The following is a 16,581-nucleotide window of genomic DNA, read 5'->3' on the forward strand; positions in this document are numbered from 1 at the left end:
TTAAGTAAACCCTGTCCACCAAAGAAATTTGGCAGAAATTATTTCCCAATCTTGGCATCAGTTCAGTTAACTTACTGGTTTCAATATTCTTAGGACTTCACTTAAAACAGCCTTGACATCCCTCACAGTGCACAACACCAGAGTACAGACCACAGCATCACAACTGTTGTCTCTCAACCTCGGGCATACTTTCGGCGAATCCCACCACAAACTTCTTGATGCTTTACATTTGGATTCCGAAGGTGCACATTCTCTTCTAAGTAAGTTTTGTTGTAAGGATTTGGATCCAAGCAAATTATTTCTGAGCCTGATGGAAAGTTCTTGAAGTTCATGCCACTTCCTGAGCCGATTTCTAAAGCAGCTGTAAAGGACGGTTTGCTTTTGCTTGCTTGTGAATTCAATTCAGAAAACACAACTGCTTTCTCATTTCGAATCCGCTTATGTGTCTTCTTTAAAACCTATTCCCCATGTATGCTGTGAAACGCAAGCGAAATTGACGCAGTTTCTTTCTCTTGAAAGTGCAACGACAACCACGACAGTGACAACTGGCAGTAGATATTTCAGAAGAATACCTCTAGCAAAATGTCTTCTAGCGCCATTTCAAAGCTTCCAAGGTTTACGTTGTTTTTTCAGTAAAATAGAGACGACGACCGTTTTTCACCTGTCTACCTGCTCAACATCATGTGTGTTTGAGAAGGAGCTAACTCCTCGAAGGCTTGATGTTCCCGAGCACTCGGTTCATTTCTGAAACCGATGCAACTACATTGGTAAATTTCAGGTCGTAAAATCCGTTAAAAAAAAATTTGTTTAGTTCAACATGTGCTTTGAGAATGAGAATTGTTGTTTTTCTTTTTCTTATTTTCTTTTGTTCATGTATTGGTGTAATTCACGAATGTCCCATTGGTGTGGATACGGTTAACAGATGGACAATTACATTTGTAGTGCAGTCATAGGCGCTGAAATAGGTTCACTCTGATTGTATTTCTATCTTTGTCAGCACCATAGTGATAGTGATAGGCCTTGGTATAAACAGGGACCATCGGTATATGGTCTCTGGTATAAACAAATCAAAAATCACTTTGTGAAAAGGCCACAAAGTCTCAACGTGAAATAGGCCACATTAATTTGTAATTTCATACGAAGTCTGTTTCTACAAAACAAGAATATAAACACACAGAAATGATATGTTCTATTAATTAGCAAGCTAATGGCATACCTACTACCTAATTTACGCTCGGGCATAATTTAAGTCACTTCAGTGATTTTGAACAACTAAGTTAATTTAATCTACTTAACTAAAACATAAGTTGAAACCGATATCGTTAAATTCAACAGTGTCGTTAATTGGGCTTTGTCATTCTCCATTCACGCGTGAACGCGCTGATGACTAACATATTGGGACCAGATTATATTACATCTTGCGTAATTGCGACCCAAATACAAAATCCTAAAACGGCGCGTGCATATTTAGATGAAAGCGCCACACGAGTTTAGTCGCACAGAAAATTCTGGAAGAACATGGCGGCTGAGCTGTTTAGGTAGATTGGATACATGTACACACCGGTGTTGTCCAGTTTTGTTGTCACTTATGAATTTGGCAATGCAGCTTTTATGCAGGAGTAATAAATGTTTATGCTCTTTGCAGCAAGGCAAACGAAGAGTTCGTCAGTGAGAATTATCAGCGCGCAATCGAGGTAAACAAACCTTGTGACTCGTGTGGGTATGTACTGGATGTGTTTTTAAGTCATGTGAACTGTTGACAGAATGGTGTGTCTTGTGACATGCACATTTGGTGAAATTTGACCGAGCCCATGGAATTTTATGAATCGATATTTTTCGACACGGTTGTTGGTATCCTTATCGTCTACATGACAGCAGAGACCATATAATTATATGGTCTCTGATGACAGATGATTGTCACTGAATTATATTCAGCATTTAACCCCCTGGCTGCCGAGTTTTTTTTCAGGCGCACATTTTCATACGCTTTGAAAAGTGAACGTTGTGCGAGAATTGCTCTCGCGTGGTCCTGGATCTACGTAAGGCTATAAAATTACACAGAAATGTAGAATATTAAATTTCCTATCCGTTGGTATAAATATAAGTGCAACTACCTTGGCGGTTTGAGAAATAGACCTTGCTAAATTTTGTCCAAATTTTTGTTATGCGATAAAAGCAGTAAATTTCTCCGCTTTTATGGCGCACCGATAAAAGCAATGTGCTACTGAAATTTTTAATGGGGCATCTTTACGGAAAGTGTGAGCGAAGAAAATACAGCCTGATATCTGAATCGACATAACCGTATATGAATTGGGTGTCTGTGCTTGTGCATAACGTTATACCAACATTAAAAATGACTCGCAATAAATGTCAAAATGTATTTTCTTCTATGACGCCAAACCACGACAGAGAGGTCATACACGATAATGATAAGGGGGCATAACTCCGTTATCGCGTAACACTAGGTCAATGTAACTCAGATCACTTGGAGAGAATTTGTTGTGGATACGGACGCTATATTTTCGTTATTTTATATTCATGGTGAACCACACTATTCCAACTCAAAGTTCCCAATGTGAACGGATGCGCTTTGGTAGTTTCACAATTTATAAGAAAAGATGACAACGTATTACATGTGAAAGCACGTAATAGCGCATTTGAATGGCCCTATCCGATATATAAGTTAGTTCTTAGATTCCCATATTCTCCTGTTTGTGTAGATGTAATTTGACTAATTTTGCATCGTTATTACCAGAGTACTAGCCATATCTTCAAATGTAAACTAAATTGCTGAAAATAATACAACATTTTAGTTGACGCCATCCCTTGTTTTATGCATTTTATGACATCAGAAAAAGACAACATTGGTATGCTGATTAGTATATATCTCGCTTTAATTTCGATTAATTGTATAAAAGGTCCAGACTTCTATGTCAGAATTTAACACTCTTTTAGACAAAACATAAAATGACTGATTTTTCCATTTAAATAGTGTCCTGAATATATCAACAATTAGACAGTTTGACAGCATATCTTATTGTGAACAACACGCCGCACCTGTTTGGCATCAATTTAACGTAAAATAAAATAATATTTCCCAACACCAATATTTTGTTGGGGATAAGAATTTTGTTTGTTTATGATTATGAAGCTATTTCTCTTCATATCATTATGCAATGAAAGATGCATAAGGATAGCTTTTATATATGGAACTATATATTAGAATATGGATATAAGATTTGTCCGAATTAACACGAGATGGTATATATATTTTTTCAACAATTTTCCTATAAGTAGTTAGAGTTTGATATCCTGTCATCACAATATTATTTAATCGAATATGAATTGAATATATTATCGAAAACAATGATAGAGAATCATAAAACGCTTCCAACAAACGCAAGACCTTGTCGATCTATATGCATCATTCTTTTGTCTATAAAATCCACACAAAATTATGCAATGAACAAGACAATTCCTTTAAATATGTGTGCATATACATTTCATACCATATATAAATCATTGTCATTAATATTATCAGTTTTGCATATAAGGTTGAATTATATCACCGTTCATTAACCTGTTCATATGAAATTGCAATATTAGTCCAAATAAATTGAATATTGTACATCATAGGAACTAAAGTAGATGCAGTTGTGGCTACGTTTGATCTTCTAACACTTGTGTAAAGGTTTAGAATATGGTGTATTGCAATAAATATGTCAATTTCTTATGTAAATATGATTCAAACAATCAAAAACTTTCAAAGAATAAAACACCGTAAAACCCCATATGCAACGCATGATATGATATTGAACAAGGCTAAATGTAGATACTGAAGTCAGTTTCATGAAAAAGCATCCGAACTATCCGCCAAAATATACATCATAATACTGACAGTGTAATCGGAAGGATATGGCGATTGTGTTTACTCTTGTTCTAACCGACCTTCACCTCAAAGAAATTGCCTAATATGTAGAACAATGTTGACGTTATGACATCACTACCGCTGACCCGATTTCTTACAAAATGGCGGCTTTGCTGACAAGGGTACACAGGATTTTTGCGAGGACCCTTCCACTGATTCAGGGATCGTTTGTACATAAATATGAGATGTAAGTAATCAGAATGATTCTGACTATCTGTGTATTGTTATATGTTTTATCGCTTTCACTATCGTGAAGAGAAAAGGACAGAAATGCAGATAATTACGCTTGTCGAGTTCTGCGTGATTTGAAAACGCCAGTCATGGCGCGCACGCTGCACGGAAACTTTGACAATTTCTTATGAATTATCAAATCATTGCATTGTATCTATTTATAATTTCCTATTTCTTGCTACGATACTCTTTCCATGTATATTCTAAAAGGTATCGAGTCATTGCAAGCAATGAATAGGACGGATGAATGTTGAAAAAATTCAGAAAATGCTACGCAGTGTAAAATCGAATTTGTCTTTGTTTACATTTCACACAAACGCCAGTCTTTCAAGCACAGCGTTCGTTTTCATTAATCCAATATGTTTCGATCTCATTTTATCTAGACAATTATTATTGGTGACACAGACCAGTTTCAAATTGATTCTAAAATGTATGGGGAATTCAGTGATGCATTTTTGAAGCTGAATATATGAAATATCATTGATGTAATAGGCGATCTCAATACCGGCCTTCGCCTCGAAGCGTGATTTTGTAAACACTATCCAATATGGCCGGAAAGCTCTCACGGTGTTCGTGGTAAGTGCATTTTCGAAAACATCCCAACCGATTCTAGATTCATCGGCAACGTTTCAGAATTATAATTAGCGATTTCATGTAAAAGTGATATCAGTGATCATGAATAGGTTATTTTTTAAATTCAATACTCCCAGGAATTATCCGATTTTCACATTTCAAAACATACAGCAAATAACGCTGTGAATCAGCGATTTCATACTGTGTCAAAATGTACGCCATTTTCGATGAAGCCTATTTTAAAAGGTCATTTTCAGCACTTGAGCTTTGTCTAAAATAATACTGGATGGTATCAAGAAACAGGAAATTTCCTTGAGAATCGAAACTGTGAAGTGTATTTGTGTCGCGGGATATTTTGATTTTATTCGACTTCAAATTGAGGGTTGAAGGGGAAGGACATATATGTCCCTGTGGCATCCAGGGGTTAAAACTGAAAATGAAACAATCTCCTTCCACATACTGAAAGTAGTCCATTGCCTCATCGCTTCCCTAAAAGAATAGACTCTACTGTCAGCTTTAAACACAAAATACCTTGGTTTCTCCATTATTTGATGACCTAACAAGGTATATTGTCAGCTGTCATGAGTGAAAAGAATATCATCGTGACTTTCATAAATTAACTGAACAAGTGCACTAAAGTGCATACTTTGTCAGGTTGTAACATTATTTAAAACGGACGCTACTGGCTAGCTATCGCCAGCGTGCGGTTATTATCAACACATGGCTGTAGCGCTTGCACAGACAGCTTGACTTGTACTTCCGTAGTACTTCTCACATTGACACATCACACAAGCAATAGGCTACGAGAGTTAAAATCAAGGTGTCTGTGCAAGCGCTACAGCCAGGTGTTTGCGATAACTGGTATGCAGCGATAACTGGTCGCTAGCCAGTAGTGAAATCAGTCAAGATTTTTGCAAATACATACAACGCCACCAATATTTGACAACCACGTAATTCACATACAAACAGTCAAGTAATGTGTATTGTATTCAACGAGATGTTTTTAGTCGATAGACGAAAGTTCAATCTCCCCACAACATGAAAGGACTACAACCAATCCGATACAGTAAATAGTAGCTGCAACATTTGTACAAAGGTTGTACCTGTTTTTATCCTCTCTCAGAGTAGCAGTTTCATGGTAGTGGGTGAATAGAAATTCACATGACACCAAATGATTATTACTGGAGTGTAGAATTTCAGGTGGACCCATTGCCCACACACTGGTTTTGTGCACTTGGCCCATTGAACAAAAGTAACACTTGTGCAATTTCCTAACTTTTGAGGTGTCAACTTGCCACAAACACCAATGTCATTGTGAGAGAACAATGCATCAAGAGAATGCTCTAATATGGCCCATTCTTGCCCCCAGCGGCTGTTCCGTCTTCGCTCCTCCATGCAGCCCGGTGGAAGTGCCTGGTGCACTGTCATCACCTGTTTTACTTGGTTGCCTTTTTCTTCTGTTCTTTATTATGTCAGATGAGTTTTTTTCGATGCCATTTTCAGTAATGGCCTTTCCTCTGACAGTTTGCTGACCTTTTCAAACTTTGACTGAACATTTTCTTATACTACACCCCTTCTCTTACAAAGAATCTCACAGGTTTTCCAGTCACATCAGCATTACCTCAATTACACTCTAGCATATTCTAATTTTCTACTGGGCTTCTGAACTCGAATCTCAAGGGGAACATGCGAGGCCATAGCAAACTGAGGGCATGGTCATATCTTTGTGACCTAAATGAAATGATGAACACAGTATGAAGTGAGCCTTTCAAGCATCCATATTTTTCTTTCAGCGACATTGATGGAGAATGTTGAGAAATTCCAACATGTGGATATGTCTAAAACTATGTAGGAAACGTAAAAACAGTGTTAACTTGTTGTTGGTGAGCCCCATGTGTACACTGTACAAGACCCCTTACACAAGACACAGAGAAGATGTGTACAGAGTGTTGAAATCTTTACTGTTAAGTCTTCACTAGGCTCATCAACCCAATCTACACAAAACCCGTATAACAATGAAATCTGAGTAAATTTACAGATGTTTACTAGTTCCACTTGCATATTTGGTGAAATGATGACTTGTATCACTTCATTAATTCAGTTTGTTATTTGTGGTCACTAGAATTGATAACATCTATTTACGAATATTTTTTATAAGTGACATTTAAATGAAACGGGTGTTATTCATCAAAGCGAGATATGCAAAACTGAATATATACAGGCCATGCATATATCTTGTGTCTGTTTGCCAAGGACCCTTACAGTCCCGTTATAAGGCTATATAAACTGGGTCTGGAACAGGTTACCTGAGTACCCAGGTTGGATGAATACTTTTTACCACCGAGGTCCTGAAAAATCAAAGCTTATTTTCATTTTGTTATTGTATTTGGTCTGAAAGAAAAAGTAAGCTTTTTGTCACTTTTTACTCGAAATGAATCAGCTTGCATTAAAAAAGTCTGGAAATTCATTCCAAAGTGTGAACTATGTAGAATATGCCATCTGTTTTTATATGATTTTTATACACATCGCAATTTCAAAAACATTCATTTTCTAGAACATATATTGATTGTCATCCAAACAGTCTAAATATGTCTTTCAAATTTGTTCATGAAATAGAAGAGTACCCTGCCAAAAATCTGGTCATGTTGGTATAGCTGTCTCTGTATCTCTTCAGCTCTATTCTGAAGCCATCCAGGCAGAAGGTGAGAGAGATGAGTTCTCACGCGGAACAGAGCCCAGGCCTATCTCAAGCTTGAGAAGTACACAGGTGAGATGGGTTGACCATGGTCCTGATTTGTTGAACTCATGTCCATGGTGTAATATTGTCAAAATTCTACTGTATATCTTATCCCTGTGACTTTTATGGCTCCTTGTAAACAATTCACTTTCGATATTCTGTGAATTGACTCAGATCCCTTCATGAATTCGCTCATCATTCTAGAATCAAATATTCATGCATGTTTTTAAAAGAATGTTTTACTTGAATTTGGTATTATTTATCAAAGTGAAATATGTAAAATGGAATATATCCCAAACCAAGCAGGATGGTAGTCAATGTAATTTGACATTAATGTGGTCACTGGTGATTGTCGTGATAAATTTACACTGTCTAAATGGTCAAAACCATCCGTGAATGTATTTTGTTGTTGTTTCACTGAATATATTGAATATCCATCAACTGCTCATTTGTTATTGTATTCTTAACTCAATATTTGTATTTGATGCCCAATATTTCTGATATGTGTCATGTTGATTCATTGCAGCTCTAGCTTTAATTTGAGCCATCAGTTTCATATGTAAACAATCTCATTAAAACAGATGTTGTACTGTCATCATATTGATCTCATTAAAACAGATGTTGTATTGTCATCACGATCCCAATCTCATTAAAATCAGATCTATTGCTCTAATTAAACGCCAAACTCAGAAAGAAAACCATGGGAACAACAGCTCAAAAGACAATGCACATAATATGTCTACAAAATATACTCCTCACAACAAATTAAGCGACAAGTATTTTTCAGTGTAATGTATTTATCAATCTGCATAGCGATTTTGCCGACGATTACTGAAAGGTAAATATTCAAAGAATACATAACCCTTTAGTGACTGTCAATTTGATTTATCTGATAACATTGACAACATCACCCGAACACAACCACCCTCAGAATCAACATGCAAAATGTGTGGCATGGATGTGCTCCACTTTTACACACTCTGATCGGGCGAACCCACCTGTGATCATTCCCCTGGCACAACAAGCTGGTCCTGACTTCATGTTTATGGATGATAATGCCTGGCCATGGATGATAATGCCCGAGAAGAGTTTTTAATGATGTTGTTTAGATCAACAACATCACACATATGGATTGGGCTGCAAGGTCACTTGATCTTAATCCCATTGAACATGCTTAGGGCATTATTGGAAGTTGTGTTTACGGTCTCCATGTTCACCCCCAGACTCAGCAGATGCTACAGAGAGAATGGCAAATCATTCCACAACAGCAACTTTAAAGGCTCATTTGGTCAATGCAAAGCGTGTAGAAGCTTGCATTTGTGCTCATGGTGGTCATCGCGCTTGCTGAACACTGCTTCACTGTCCAAAACTGACTTGAAACCTTAATGTTAACATTTTGCTCCATCAATGCAGCACATTTTGCACGACTGTTTCAATGGTACATGCTTTAGATGATTTCTAAGTCTATTATTGCTCAATACCATTTCATATCATTTTGTTAATCATGTGTCTATATGTTTCACCTTGCTATTGCATCATTCCATGATTTGCAATTTCAATAAATGAAAATGTAATGAGACTAAAAATTTGTGTTGCTTTAACTTTTTGTGAGGAGTATATATGCTGCCTGTTATTTCCATTTGGACGCTTGTTGTGTCAAAGTTGAAGGAACCTTTTTAGATATTTAAAGTTATCTGAAGTTCACCACAACTGCAAAATGATGACTAAATAAGGGTTATGCTTTTACCAAGATTTTACTTCTTGACTATAGTAGGTTGGGCACTTCAAGGCACACAAAGTTTCACACAAAGGGTGTTCGACCATACTGTGTTTCAAGACACCAAAATCTTAGATCTATCTAATCTATGCACTGAGGGTTTAAGCCTGCTGATTGGTTGATTTGATCATGTCACATGATTGAGGGAGGATTTGTCAGATGTACACTTATATCGTGATCAGAACAGGATAACTGGTTTTGATGATGAAGCTGAAGTCTGACGTTTGTCTTGAACAGGAACACTTATTAAGAAGTTGTCTATCCATACAAAGAAGTGTTCCTCCTCATCATACCAGCTTCTAAATGCCACTTAAAGTAGTCAAACATTTCTCTTGTATTGTTTGTTAGACAGATGCATTTGGAGCCAGGTTTCCTGGCAGGTGTAGGAAATTAGGTTTAATGATCATCTACAACTTTGATTTTCAGAGGCATATAATGACTGCAGCAAGGCATGTACCGATTAGGGCACCCTTTCAGCAGAATGTAAAAGCACATTTCGGAAAGGGTATGTACTTTTATTTATCAGAAGCAATAATAAAAAAATCTTTCAGACACATCAATAGAACAGTGTCGCCAGTTAGCCCTGTGCGAGGATTCTTAATTTAGGTCACTGACACACCGTATTTGTTTTTTCTGCCTTAAATTAATCGTGAATTATCCTTAGAAAGTATTAAATTTGGCATCTTAAATAGAAGCCAGTTAGCCCTCCTGCTTCTACCACCACCATATAGTTTAATAAAGCACACTTTTAAAGCCTGAACTATTATAACGTTAAGGCACTTGGACGCAAGCGTCCTCATACTTTAACTATAATAGTTCAGGGCGAAAGTGTGCTTTATTACACTATACATGGTGGTAGAGCGAACTGTATTTCTTAAATATTTAATGAAACCAACTGATTTATTTGCACCTTGTATTCATTATGACATCTGTGACTGGGAATGGATGGCTGATGAGTGTCATTGTGTCGATACAGTGTGGATCAGTGCCTTTCATCAGTGTTAAGTATGTCTAGTCTTGGGCCTAGATTTTCGAAGGTCTCTTAGAGCTAAGATGGTCGTAAGTACCATACATTAACATTAAATTACAACTATCTTAGCTCTCAGAGATCTTGAAAATCTAGGCCCAGACTTATATCTACAGGTTGCTGATAGGATTGGGATGTGTGTGCAGCATATCATAACATTCACCCCATCTCTATGTAGATAGAACCTGTGAAGATCCGGCTTAGAATTGATCTTCAGTAACCCATGCTTCTTGCAAGAGGCAACAAACAGGATCGGGTGGTCAGATTCGCTGACTTAGTAGACACATGTCATGGTGTCTCAATTGAGTAGATCAATTCTCATGCTGATGATCGCTGGATTGTCTGGTCCAGACTAGAATATTTACAGACGACCACCATACAGCTAGAATATTGCTCAGTGCAGCGTAAAACTAAACTCATTCACTATGTAGATAGGCATAACATCTGCATGGGTGGCTAAGATGTCTAATGCACCAAATCCTCCCTCTGTTTGTGAGTCATGTACTTAAACCATGTCAGGAGGTCAGCTGCCCTCTTATTCACTTGATTGAGCACATGATTCTGGGTGTTAATCAGCATCATATCAGTGCTCAACCCCAAGCTACATTCCTTTGGTTCCTTACACATGAAGCTGAATTTTTGTGTGCTTTCTTTCAGAATTGCACTCTTCCATCTTAAAGATTACAAAAATGCTATTGATGCTTCCCCGAGAAGGACAGTCCCTAGATCGTAAGTACTTCTGCATGATGAAAGGTTGTAGAATTAGCCTGAAAGTCATAGTGCCCATAAGTCCTTGTCATAAATCCTCATGATACAGGATGAAAGTTTAGGAGACCTCTGTATTCAGTGAAGTACACTGTAACAGCACTTACGATGTGAGAGAGACACCCAGTCATCCCTAATTTTGAAGCCTGCAGAACAGATGTCATCAATTCTTTAAAATTTGATTTTCATAAAACCAAAGGGGCTGCTTAAATGAAGTAATTGTGTCATCTTTGTTAACAGCATTTTGTCTGTGGCTGCTATAACAGGGAAATTACCATATGTTATTTCGAGACAGCACTCTAATCGGGTTAGTCATGGATTAATATTTCTTTGTCCCTGGTGTGAAACTTTAGTCATGGATGTTAGTGCGTGTGATAGCAAAGATGTGAGAGGGGTCAGCTTTGTGCTAATGTGCTGTTAGATATTCCATAGGGTGGTGTGGTAATCTAGCTTTGATTTTAAAGTTTGATTTGAAATTATTTTACTGTGCTTCATGGCATTTCAACAAAAGTTATTACAGTGTTTGTTTACTGCCTGTCCAGACAAAATGAAATGGTTAAATGAAAGATTTTGTGCTATTGCACATGAAGTGATGTTTTTCTGCATTTTCCTGACACTTTTTCTGAATTGTTCTGAAAAATTTCTGGTAATTTCTATCCATGTGGGTAATAAAGTATGATATTGGTGGTTTTCGCAGCAGCAGATTCTAACTATGCAATGTGGCTTGAGAAGTGTGAAGCAGAGTTGCCTCCCCTTGACTTCGCCGGCCCTCGACAGAAGAGGCATCCTTAGCTCCAAACAAACCTACGACGGAGCCTTCAACGCTGCTCCACAGCGAGCCTCCAACAAAGTCAACAGCAGAGCCAGTCCAGATGCCATCAAAACCAAAAAGCAAAGTTTGTCAGCATTTATAGCCTCAACATTCAGTCCTTCACTGTTAATATGTCACAGGTTTTGTACACACTACATTCCATTAACGCCTGTGTGTGTAGCTCATGGAAATCAGATCAGCCCTTGTCATTACTCAAACATCATGCAAACTTTACCATAACCTGACCCTACAGCAGTGACTAGATTCCTCCCAGGGCTATGGCTCATGCTGTGCATACGAGTCCAGAAACACTGGTGTGGATATGTTCTAAGTCATCATCCATGTGTGTTGTCACCGTAACTGTCTCACTGGAACGAGGCCATGGTTTCATTCACTGGTTCAAAATAATGACTTTTGTGCCAAATATTTTGTGTGTTTGCAGGTGATGAAGGAATTATGTTTCCAACTCTGTGAAGTATTGATAATGTCGTTCTTTTGTCAGAGGCAAATCTGTATCAACATATATTTTTCTGATGCTTGACATCAGTGTTATTGTCAATATTGACAAACCATTAAATTGTGTAATTGAAATGTATCAAAGTTTCCAATTGGACACATTTTAAACCGACTTCATGAAGACATTGTTCTTTAAACTCCTTTGGATCAGAAACAGTTTTGTGGAGTGAGATCACAAGACAAAGGTGCAACACTCATTTGCTAAATTATTGTATTAGCCTTGAAACTTGCTGGACTGACCGCTAATTTGCCCTCTAAGTTCCTATTAAGTCTATTGGGCGCATTTTCAAGCACGCTTTTGAAGTTTTGTAAATACTAATGTGATCTTACATGCGTTAATAATACTGAAATGTCAAATTGTAGCTTGGCGTGATCGGGTGGATAGATAAAATAACTGAAGCATATTGAGAGGTTCTTGCAGTCTCCTTATCGCTTCTCATATTACAGATCAAATGTAAATCACAAACACTAACATTTAAACTTTATTATATTTATAAAATTAATGGAAAATGGCAAAATACCCAAGTTGAGCTTTGAGTGAGGTGGAGTACAATTTATTTGGTTACTCAAAGGAAAATTAGGATACCCAATTGAGATGAAGACAAGCCAGTACATAACTCAATGACCAAAAAGGTTTCTGTAGCTCTGTATTGACATGTGCCTGTTGGGTGTAGTGACGGTGTCTGTTGGTGTAGTGACATGTGCCTGCTTGGTGTAGTGACGGTAGTCTGCTTCGGTGTAGTGATGCTTGACGCGGTCTGTTGGTGTAGTGACGTGCGTCTGCTGGTGTAGTGGACGCGGTCGTCTGGTGGTGTAGTGATGTTGACGGTCTGTTGCGTAGTGACGGTGTCTGCTGTTGGTGTAGTGGACGCGTAGTCTGTTCGTTGGTAGTGATGTTGACGGTTCGTTGGTGTAGTGACGTGTGTCTGCTGGTGTAGTGACGCAGTCTGTTGGTGTAGTGACGTGGTGTCTGTTGGTGGCAAGCGGACGGTGTCTGTTGGTGTAGTGATGTTGACGCGGTTCGTTGCGTAGTGACGCGTGTGTCTGTTGGTGTAGTGACGCAGGCCCGTTGCTGGTAGTGATGTTGACGGTTCATGGTGTAGTGACGGTGTCTGCTGCTGGTGTAGTGACGCGGTGTCAATTGGCGTAGTGGATGTTGACGGTCTGTTGGTGTAGTGACGCAGGTTCGTTGGTGTAGTGACGCGTGTCTGTTGCGTAGTGATGTTGACGGTTCGCTGTTGTGTGTAGTGACGCAGGTCTGCTGGGTGTAGTGACGCAGTGTCTGTGGTGTAGTGGACGGTGTCTGTTGGTGTTTCAGACATGACTGGTACCAGACTGCTACCCATGTCATAGTTACTCTGCTGATTAAGAATGTGGGCTAAAGAAGACTTCACTGCTGACATAAAAGAACACACTGTGGGTAACAACTGTCACCACGGTCACTTGTTGCTGTGTGTGAAACCGTTTCCACAAACAGCAGGGAAGCGGAGTGAAGCCAGAAGTGTACATTGAACAGGTGCTTGTAATTTCGGCCAGGCATGAACAGTTGTCGCTTTAGTCCCATGGCATCAGGAACTCTTTCAATCTATGTCCAACCCTCTTGATTTGACTTTCCTTGTTTGTCTCCAACATCATGTTCCATTGATGCTAGTGTTTTTGGTTATCAATGACCTAAAATGTGAAAACACTGATGGCTTCAGCCCCCTCAACTGCCTCAAACTCAAGGGGACCAATAACAATTTTGTTCATGGTAATCGTAATTTGTTGCGGCACATTTAGGGATGAGATGTGAAGTATGCCTATGTAACCCCAAAACACTTTGTTACATCTCGTCAGTTTGTTATGGGAGTCTTGGCAATAAAGGAGTTTACTGGATGTTTATTTTATGATCTTCAGAAATTTGTCTTGAGTGGAAGTAAATGCAAAGTTAGGCACTGGCAGTGTCGGACAAGTGGAGTAATGCTGTGAAGAGTTGTGTCCCCTATCTGTGACAAGATGGATGTGTCGCGGCTGATTATCTTACAACATTATTTCAAATATTCCCAACATTAAATTGCCAACATGAGGCAGCCCAGGTTGTCCGGGTCAGCTACCCCTGCCGAATAGAGTTACATCCCTTTTGGGTCGGCAGGCAGACAGTGATTGTAGGTTGAAATCCCAGATCATCAGCATCACCTGCTTACTTTTGCATTCCTTTCCACTCTTCAAAGCAGCATTAAGCCCTACTGACCATGACAATATTGATGTATGTTTGCACCAATACCTGATACCTCCTCCTCACAGTAAGGATGTTGTGCATGTTGTTGCAGGTTAGTGTTTACATCAAACAGGGCAGCGGGACGGACTACAGCTTGAGCTGGACCTGGCACACCTAATCGCGTCTCGAACAGTCCAACTACAAGGTCATGTCTACTACAAGGTAACTTAGCAGGTTTAGTCCACCTTAGATTATCCACTGTGTCTCGTTATTCTGCTACTTATACACTTTCACCGTGAATCTTTACACAACTTAACACAGAATTTATTTCCATGAGGTGAAAACAACAGCTAATCAAAATTCCATATTTCAACACTAATTTGACATAGTTCTTATTCAAAATAGAACATGTACTATGGTGGTTTTTCTTTACTACAAACATTAAATGTGTGGGCAAATAAACATACCGAGGATGTAGTTCCACATAGCCATTGCTATTGCAGGTAGAGATCAAGTTGAAAAGGAGAAGGCATCCAGTGGACAAAGCTTGAAGGTGAAGGCCAGCCCCAGGAACCAAATGCATACATGGCAGGTCAGTGTTATTTTCATCTTCAGTCATCACGCTTGCCATAGTTACTTATATATTCAGACTGATGTTAAGACACTCACACCTTCCATGAGTCAAGATGCAGGGCTTGTCCCATTACTGTCCGCTGTCTAGGGCTCCAACGTCTCTATGCAGAGTTGTGGCCCTTTGTGCCTGAAAGTTATGGCCAGTTCACCTGTATTCTTTTCAATAAGTCGCTCCAGTGCCTGTATTCAGGTTTTTTTGCCAAAGTGGTAGACAGTGATGGCTAATGCCTGATATAACTGAACTACTGGAAGTGGCATTAAAAACAAACCATTCAGATAATTCGAAAGTTATTCATTGTGAGTGTTTCTCCTCCGCCCCCAGCACCTGTGGCAGCACCTGTGGCAGCACCAACATCTCAGTATCCGCCGCCAAACCCAACGCCACGTGAACTGGGACCAGCTGGCTCTGGAGGTGACGGAGGAAGAGAACACGAGAGAAGAAGGAGGGGATGCTGCTCTCAACTCCCTCTTCCAGCAGATCTAACCTGACGGGACAGACGACAGCCAAGCTTTAGCTATGCTGAAATCATTTGTGAGTCCACTGTTTTTGCTTATTTCAACAAAACTTGGGGTTAACATTGGATTGCCTTGATAATACATCTTTCTTTCAGTACATGTGGTGCCGAGGTGTTTAGGAAAACTATTCTTTACTGTGTGTTTGTTTTATACAGGACAACTGGCAGCATAGTGTTATTAAGCACGCTGTTGTTCCATGATGTTGAGTACACACCTGTTCTTTCTTTGTGTTTGTTTTTCAGTATTTAATCTGGTGGCACTGTTCTGAGTACCAACTGGACAGAAGTCGGGCAAAGACAAAGTAGAAGTCAAGCCCCCAGATGGTCTTGAATGGAAGAAATACTGAAATCACCTCTCACATCTCTATTTCCAGCTCGAATTTGTGTCCACTTCACCCTATCAAGTGGACAGTTGGAACTATGGTTATTTTATATACATATTTTGAAAAACACATTCAGACCTTGATGATTCAGATTCCTGTGACTTGCCATCATTTCCAGTTGAACTGAGGATGAATGTAAACAGCTCATTTGATATGATTTCCGTTGAGAATAGGCCAGGTGATTCGCTTCATAGATAATGTACAGTAATTAACTACCGCTGTAAGGTAATCCTGTGACAAGGACTAAAGGACGGGATGAAATAATGAAGATCTCTACATGCTGCAGTACGCATTCATGATTCCCACCATCTTCTTCAGTTATCTAGCTTATTATTATGAATGCCCTTGATCCATTCACTATCAATTGAGTACCATATCTTTGAAACTTATCATCTCCACCTCTGAAGTTAATCACTACTGAAATAGTCTCCCTCACAAGAAGCGCTTGATTCGACGGAAACTTTTATAACGGATTGATTTACAACACC

The 16,581-nt window shown here is 38.9% G+C and overlaps 1 long non-coding RNA gene across 1 annotated transcript; it reads left to right on the forward strand.

The window, feature by feature from the left end:
• Positions 1 to 1,453: 1,453 nt before the first annotated feature.
• Positions 1,454 to 7,452, forward strand: LOC124278540. The gene is made up of 3 exons (XR_006899114.1): positions 1,454 to 1,538; positions 1,646 to 1,694; positions 7,407 to 7,452. It is a non-coding gene; the product is annotated as an uncharacterized LOC124278540 (long non-coding RNA).
• The last annotated feature ends 9,129 nt before the right edge of the window (positions 7,453 to 16,581 follow it).

Source organism: Haliotis rubra, unplaced genomic scaffold (genome assembly GCF_003918875.1).
Source record: "Haliotis rubra isolate DU_JTF1 unplaced genomic scaffold, ASM391887v1 Scf2393, whole genome shotgun sequence".
Taxonomy (NCBI): Eukaryota; Metazoa; Mollusca; class Gastropoda; order Lepetellida; family Haliotidae; genus Haliotis; species Haliotis rubra.